Source organism: Poecilia mexicana, unplaced genomic scaffold, assembly GCF_051168715.1.
Source record: "Poecilia mexicana isolate PSO_F unplaced genomic scaffold, ASM5116871v1 scaffold_17, whole genome shotgun sequence".
NCBI lineage: Eukaryota > Metazoa > Chordata > Actinopteri > Cyprinodontiformes > Poeciliidae > Poecilia > Poecilia mexicana.
The window spans coordinates 3635766-3643906 of record NW_028263386.1 but is presented as its reverse complement, the minus strand read 5'-3'; the positions used below and the strand labels follow the sequence as shown (position 1 = coordinate 3643906).

Sequence of the window (8141 nt, the reverse complement as noted above, 5' to 3'; positions counted from 1 at the left end):
TGATGTTTTTCAATGAAAGAATTGTCTATGTTTGTGATATTCCAACTTTCATTAGTTGAACATATAAAAAATACATGTACAAGAGGTAACACTGCTCTTTGCGGACATCTGAGGCTTTTACCTCGCAGCCCTGTCATGCCGATATTTGCTGCAAAATGTTCTAATGGTTGACTCATGTTACCATTAACCACTGACACAGGCTTTAGGTGCTTTTAGGGTACTTCAGGTTGTTTTTTGACCTTGCAGACCATTATGGATCTTTTTTCTTGGATGTTTGTTGGTTGACAGTTCAAAAGGATGGCAAAAATGGTTCTGAATGACCTTATCTAAACTCTGTAAACAACATTTTTCACATTTGCAACTCTGGGGATGTTTTCAGTGAACAAATGAACATTGTGAGTCAAATCTGTTACTGAAAAAGTTCATTCAGAGCTCAGTGTAACCCCAGTTCAGTTGGTTCAATGTGTGACTCCTCTAGTAGCAGAGAAATAACTTAGTTACAAGAAAACCATTTATTGGCGGCTATTAGTGGTCATGCTAACTAGCCTGAGCACTCACAACATGCAATGCTTGCTGCAACATGCCAGAGAGCAAGTGTGGGAAAGGAAGAGAGGCTGAGCAGCACCACATAAGTTTGTGATTAACAGCCCTAAGACCAGCCTCCTGGCTCTTATTTATTGTTTCTAATGAGCATACTGGGGTTCTTACTGTCAAGACATGATGTTTCAAGTAATATGTAAAAACTATGATTTTTAAAAATGGTATGCACTGCAGCTTTAAATTCAGTATGTGTTTGCTTGCACCCAATTTGCTCAACAAGTTAATGTACACAACCTAAAACACTGGATTTAAAAAAAGCTGGATAGGTTAAATGTTGTCACTGGGCGTGCAACTAGCAAAATTAACTTGGGACTCCAATGCTGCTCATTATATGCTTTGATCTGGACCACAATCTGATTGGGACACCCCTTATATTTATAATTATTAGTAATAATGTTAATAATGAATCTGATATATGAATGTGTGCATAAATGCATGTAATAACACCCGAGTATTTATTCTGTGTATTTAACTGCTCTTTGCTCAAAGAGCTGCAACATTAAATTAGGAAAAACTCAATATTTCTCAGTCTGCAGAGGAAAAAAGGGCATTGAAGGTTAAGCTCCAACTGAAGCAGCGAACCAAAAAAAGGAGCAGATTGGCTGAGCCATATCGCCTGCATATCAGAGAAGCCGTGGCATGTCGGCTCCTGCACAGGGACCTCTTATTACCTCACAGCAACACCTCCTCTAGAGTTTCTCAGGGACAAGAAGGCACAGGCAGTCAGATCTACGTTACACCATTGTTAAGAGGAGAAGCTGGCAGCGGGCCATGGGAAAAATAAATCTGCAACACTTTATTGTGGCTGCACTCCTTCCAGCCTGCATGAGCATTAGGAAACTCATACCAATTCTCATAAAGGGCATGTTTGGTCTGGTCTGCTGTGTAAGTGGGGATTTACCATACCGTAGAGCAATGTATGACTATGATCCAACTGACTTGTCAGATAGAATGGGAATTGAGATACAATCGGATTGTTACAGGAAAATCCAGGGCTTTGCAAAACCGGATTTTACTCCATTTAAAAAAAAAAAAGCTGAGCTGTTACTACAGGCAACCAGAAATGCTTGAGCAGGGTTGGCCACTGGTCATCTAAAACATAAGGATGATCCTTTATTAGCAGGAGCCTGCTAATAAAAAGTCAGGTATTTAATTCAGGTCTTAGAACAGAGACACATCCAAAGCATGCAGGACATCTGGACTCTGCTTAGTAATCCAACCAATACAATTATTTTTGCATCATACGTTCTTGAAAATTATATTCGAACAGAATATTTCGACAAGTGAAATGTCCCATTCAGACTGAATCATGAGCACACAATTGCCTTTATATTAATGCAAATGGGTTTTATTTGAAGGTAGTCTCCCACAGCTGAGAATGAAGCAGCGTTCAGATATCCCATTAAAATCATGCTGGGTGCTGTCACACAGTTTCCCCATTCTTTCTCGTCAACGAAATAGCTTAAACATTTATCTCCAGGCGACGTCATCGGTGTGGTCCATCATCTCTCTGGTGCTCATGATGCTTTACATTATGCACTCTTCATATATTTGCTCAATCAAGTCAAAGCAGAATACATGCACATTTATTACACTGTCTTTTACTTTTTGCTTCACATTGCTGCGATTCACAGCAAGTGACTGATGTGGATCAAGTTGGTGTACCAAAGCTCGACAGTTATAATGATAAGCTGTCATGTCGCCTCAGGCTGAGGTGATGCTTCTGCAGGGAGCTGAAGCAGAAAACAGTTTTGTTTTATGAAGAAAAATCCTCAGTTTTGTTTACCATGTGGAACTTTTAGCCTCATGACTAAAATCTCAATGTTTTTGACATTTAGTGGATTGCTGTTAATTCAAAAATGAGTTTGTATGCTTTTTGTAAGTTTTTATGCTTAACTTTGCAGTGAATGACTCAACATATCTTATGTATCCAAAATACAAAGTTAGATCTGATAGATTTGGAAATGGCTTGTGTTTAACTCGCTCAAATAGCTTGGCAAGAGATTAAGCAACTAGCCAACTGTTGTGAGATAATACAGAAGGGATGAGTCACCGGTATGAGAACCTACATGCTTTGTCTCCCAGCAGAAATGCCTTGTTTGTTTGCTGTCAGAGCTAAGTACACTTGTCTGTCACCTTCCATAGCTTCAAATCACAACTGTTTGGATATGGATGACATTCCACAGCTCGGGGTTACCTGGTAAGCTTGGCTGCTATTTACCTTCCTGCAATGTAACTCCACCCACATCTAAAAACGGTAGTCTAACAGCAGTGGACCAGCTCATGTTGTTTTTGTACCATACAATAATTTACATAGCGTAAAATGGATGCTTTGGGGCAAAACTGACTTTGATTATCAAGTCAAAACTTTTTTTTTTTCTCAAACGTCTGGTGGATTCTCTGAAGGTGTTCTGAAATTCCTTGTGGATTCTACGAACCTGGCGGGATTTCTTGGATCTTCATTGCAGTTCTCAGAACTACAATTCTCCACATCACGGCCAAGAACGACATTGTTTTCAATCTAAAAGGGAGGGCTCATGGGAAAGAAAAAGGTTTTCAAGGAAGAACTCCAAGATGCACTGAACATTCACGGAAAATTCCATCCTTGTTTGGGGCAAGTGTTGACATAGCCAGGAAGTTCTAATTACAAAACTATAACTTTGGTTTCTGGAACATGTGTGAAATTCTGAGAATCATTTCCTTGAGAAATGACTTTGGTTGTTCAACAAAATGCTCGATCCCAGATGTTGTTATTTAAGATAGATGCCCAGACTCAACGTAGGTTATTTGACTAAGCACTTAAAGGTTAAAGTGAGCATCAAGGAAATAGATACAAATTCATGGACTTGTTTGTCAATTATTGTTAAATGGCTATTTATTACACAAAAATTAGTAAGTTTTGTTTCATCTTTTACACGTAGAACTTAGCAAATAATTAATTCTTACTGTGTCTAGAGATTTTAATTTTAATAATTTTAATTTTAATTTAACAAAATGATTTTTGTCATTATGATGGAGGAGGTCTCAATACTGACTACAGCCACCCAAAAATGTATAATTTTGAGCATGTACAAATACATTTCAGCCTTTTTGTCAGTATTGATCTAGAAAACATTTTTAAAGGATCTAAGGATTAGAAAGTAACGCCTCTCCATGATGTGATGCAAAGCTCCACTAACTTTACAGTTCTCAGAGTATGTGACCAATGAAGATGCAAAGTCTAAATAGCAGCATAGTCAAGTTTGAACATGAACTGTTAGTCTTTTTCAAAGAATAAAAATAACAGAGCCTGTATAACAAGTGAAAGCAGGACAGTAGTGGTAATGAATATAACCATAAGGAATCAGAAGCCAGAGAGTCTTTGTGTTCATACAAAGTCTGGAAAAACACAGAAGAATGTGTCAGAAAAAGAATCTGGAATAAAACCTAAGCCAGCTTTAATATATAAATCATAAACAAGAAATGTATGCCGAATCGGTCGAGGCCCAGGTTAACAATAGCCGCTACAGGTCCTGCTGACCTACAGGCTGCTGGTAAAAACTGAACTATGTTGGTCGATGGAGGAGAGGAGGAAGGCATGTTCATAGGAGAGAGACAAGAGGAAAGGCAAGAGTGTGAAACTGAGAGTAGGGACTTTAAATGCTGGAGCATCATGTCCACCAACTCTCTGGTTGGTGGACATGATGCAGAGGAGGAATGTAAGGGAGTAGAAGTAAATAAGATAGAGGACCTAAAGAATTAAGGGTCAACAGTCAAGAGCAATGAAGACTGTGGAAAAGAGGTAAACAATGTTCAAGCAGTTTGAGATGGGTGGAGAAAAGTGTCAGATCTGATCATTCTTTCATCAGCAGCAGCAATGTAAGGGGAAAAATGAACCAAACACTTGTATGGTTTAGAAAAAGTGCCAATGAGTAAAAGACAGATGTTAGAACTGGAGATTGCAGAGGTCAAGATGTTGAGGTTCCCAATGGGAGTGACAGGGATAGATAAGAGAACATTAGACAGACGACTCATGATAGATGTTTTAGAGGTAAAGTCAGACTGAGATGGTTTAGAGATGTTCAGAGGAGAAACTATGGTTATGTTGGTGGAAAGATGCTGAGCCTGGAGCCACAGGGCAGGAAGACCAAACAGGAGATCCAACATTGAAAGACAACGTGAAGTTAGTTGGTGTCAGAGTAGAGGAGTACAGGACTAAAGATGAATCACTGAAGACAAAAGAGAAGAAAAAAATCGTTTTAGTAGAAATGAAATAAAAAGTGAAATACATTAAATAACTGGTTTGGCTAGCTGAAAAAGTTGTAGGTTTAATGATTGAACGTCCAGCCCTGAACCAGTTTATGGGATGATAAGTTCACATGTCACACTTAATTATGCAATTTCCACAGTATTATGGTTTCTCTCCTTTCCACCACACAATTCCCTACTTTTCTGCATCTTCACAAAACAATGTTAAAACACATTTCATATAAATGATAACATGTAATTACACAAAGTCATGTATTGTATTGTTTAAGCAGCATAAAAATTATCATTAAATGGAAGACCATTTGTGCAATTGCATTATCAATCTCAAACTTTGTGTTTAATGAAATGCATAAATACATTCTGTAGCAGGGGTTCATAATGTGAGGGTTACTGCCTAGTGCATCCAATTCTGAGAATATTTTTTCTATTTGGCCTAAAATAGAAGAGAATCTGGAATGGCTTCTGATTTTTTAATAAGAACAAGGTCAGTGAAATTGACCATCCAATAAGGAGAAAATTATAACCACATTTCCATTTTTCACTTACATGAGACGCGTTAAACACATTATGAGTTCCTCGCTGTGAGTGAATGTCAGTTTTGTTTTTAATGCATGCCTTACTGTGATCAGAGCTGTGTGTTTCTGTGCAATCTTCCCTCTGATTCCTAATTGGTCCGTTCTGGCAGAGGCACCTGTAAGAGATCCATCTCCTCCACAGGCGAAGGGGCCAGGCGCTGCAGCATCCCCCACACAGATGGACCTCACAGTGGGCGAGCGGCCATGTGAACCCCCTGGCCCCTCACCAGCGGAAGGTGTATCACAGTGGGAGCGTGGTCGCACATCAATCCCAATAAAGGCCTGGCCTGGCATGTCTCGTTGATGACATTTAGATGCTGTTTATTATAGCCTGTGAAAAGGCGGGAGGACTCTTTTTTTCTGTTTACTTTGGCATTATAGGAACAAGCCTCTTCTGCCAGTTATATCTTCCTTTTGTTTGTGGGAGGTTTGTGTGAGTGTGTGTAGTTTTCTTAGTCAAAGGCATTAATATAGAGTTGAGTTTTTTGCATACCTTGTAAAAATGTTTGATTAATTTAACAATTTATGACAGCTGACATTTTAACAGTCCAATTATAGCACAATTAAAATGACATTAAACTCAGATTGCTCTCAAAGTTACATACCTGCCCAAATAACACATTCAAATAATAAAAAAATCATCATTTTATTGAAGCAATTCAAAAAGATATGATCCTTTAATCAATTGTTAGTGGGTTGGTGAAGAAGAAGCGCTGAAGAACAGCGATATATCAATGGGAGGATGTGGGAGGTCTCTCGCTGTCAGGAACGTCCAAATAACTTCTGTCCAAATGATTTCCTCTTCTGGTTCGGATGTAAACACACCGTAGGAATTCAGGGGAACCAGTTCTTCAGTCTGCTGCAATAAAAATGCCATCCATCTGTTGTGTCTGGATTGCTGATGCCTTCACATGATTCCTGTCGCACGTTTGGTACATTTTCATTGGGATGTGCAGGAGACAACAGCTGTAGCCTCCACCCATTCAGAAACAGACTGCAAACCAGGTAGTGACCATTTTAGCTTCTCATTTTAATTATCAATAAATGCGTCATGGCAATTTTATATTAATATTTTACATAAGTGTGAAACATTTGATAGAAATCATGTGATTTTTTTTGACAAATTGACAAAAAAAGTTTGAGAAAACATGAAGATTTTTAAAAACCATCAAACATAAAAACACTACTTAGCAAGAGAGTGGAATTATTTTCCCATGAAATTCAGCAATTAATTCCAGTAAGGAATCCACGTCTTGTGTTTTGTTGCCATCCAACATTTAGCTCAATATTTACTTGCTGATCCACTAAAAAGGGGCTTTGGTTAACCAACTTCTCTTTCTTACTGTAATGCTCCAATATCAAAAGACCTGGAAAACATAATTGATGTGGAAAGCATAATTACAAGGGGCAGTTTTATGTTGATGGACAATGACGGCAGATGAAAAAGGAACACAATCAAGTTTATTTTTTTGCTGGTTTCTACTTTAATTGGCATTCTTTTTTTCCAAAGCATCATGCAAGCATCTTTTCTCTTGGGTGGGCTTTCTGGAGACCATTCCTGGTTCTGACAGTGTTACTTCCACTAAATAAAGGACTGAGTTACCGCAAAGTGAAAATTCAATGTCTTTCCGTTTACTTTTTGGTTAGAAAGCAAAATAATGGACAAATTTTGTTCACAGTATCCCACTCAGATAAATAATTTACATGTTTTATTTATGGGAGAATTGTGTAAATAACACATAATTGAAACCATTTGACCAACCAGTGGTGGTTTGCCTTTGATGGGGCAAACCAGTGTGATGCCCAACATCATCTTTACTGTTCTGTCATCATGAGACATAGGGTATAAATCAGATTTCTATATCTGCCGACATGTCTTTAACTATTTTCAGCCAAGCTGTTGTCAGTGTTGCAGAATTTCACTATATTGCATTCATGTCTACATTTTATGTTGCTGTTAAATCCAATACAGACTCTTGGGAGCACATTAAGACAGTAACAGCAGTTTAACAGTATCTGTGTTAACTGGAGTTTTTTAAGATAAAAAGATTGCTAGGCTAGTCAGAAAAGTCAACAGATCCAGCAACAAAATCATTAAGTAATCGTGTCATCAAACAAACCTTTCTGCCATGCAAACATTTGTTAATATTTAATGTCTACAAGCATGGATGAAATTATACTGTGTGTAATTGAAACTGAAGGATGTGACACTAAACAGCAAAAAAAAACAGAGTTTACTATATTAGTGCCAAAAATATGATGAGCTTTTGACAGTGACATTTTTATTCTGACAACAGATTTCAGCTATAAGTTTTAATTCTGTTTATTTACATTATTGAAGTTTATGATATGTGTGAAAGTCTTCCAAATATGTCTGTTTAAAGGAACTTAACTGCTATTTACATACAATTTGTAGCTTCACTGGGTATGTATACATTTTCTATTATCCAATTATGGAACAAACTTTAGAAAAAAAAGTACCAACTTTATAAATGTAGAACATTCAGCCGACACAAAACGGTGCCTCCAAATATAAACATCAAAATGTGATTTTGTTTTTTGCATGTAAATAAGCAGGATGGTTGTGTGAAGCAGCAGACTGCTGAGCATCCAGACACTGGCTTTGTTTTTCCAGAACTCTTTACATGTTGCTGCTCCATGTGCATTTTGCCGCCCATGTTGGGCTTCCCTGCCTACAAAAGCATCAGGGAAAAAAAG

General features: G+C 37.9%; 1 long non-coding RNA gene across 1 annotated transcript; it reads left to right on the top strand.

The window, feature by feature from the left end:
• The first annotated feature begins 2696 nt into the window (after positions 1 to 2696).
• On the top strand, positions 2697 to 7039 carry LOC148154542 (uncharacterized). The gene is made up of 2 exons (XR_015765901.1): positions 2697 to 2800; positions 5534 to 7039. It is a non-coding gene; the product is annotated as an uncharacterized LOC148154542 (long non-coding RNA).
• Positions 7040 to 8141: the final 1102 nt, after the last annotated feature.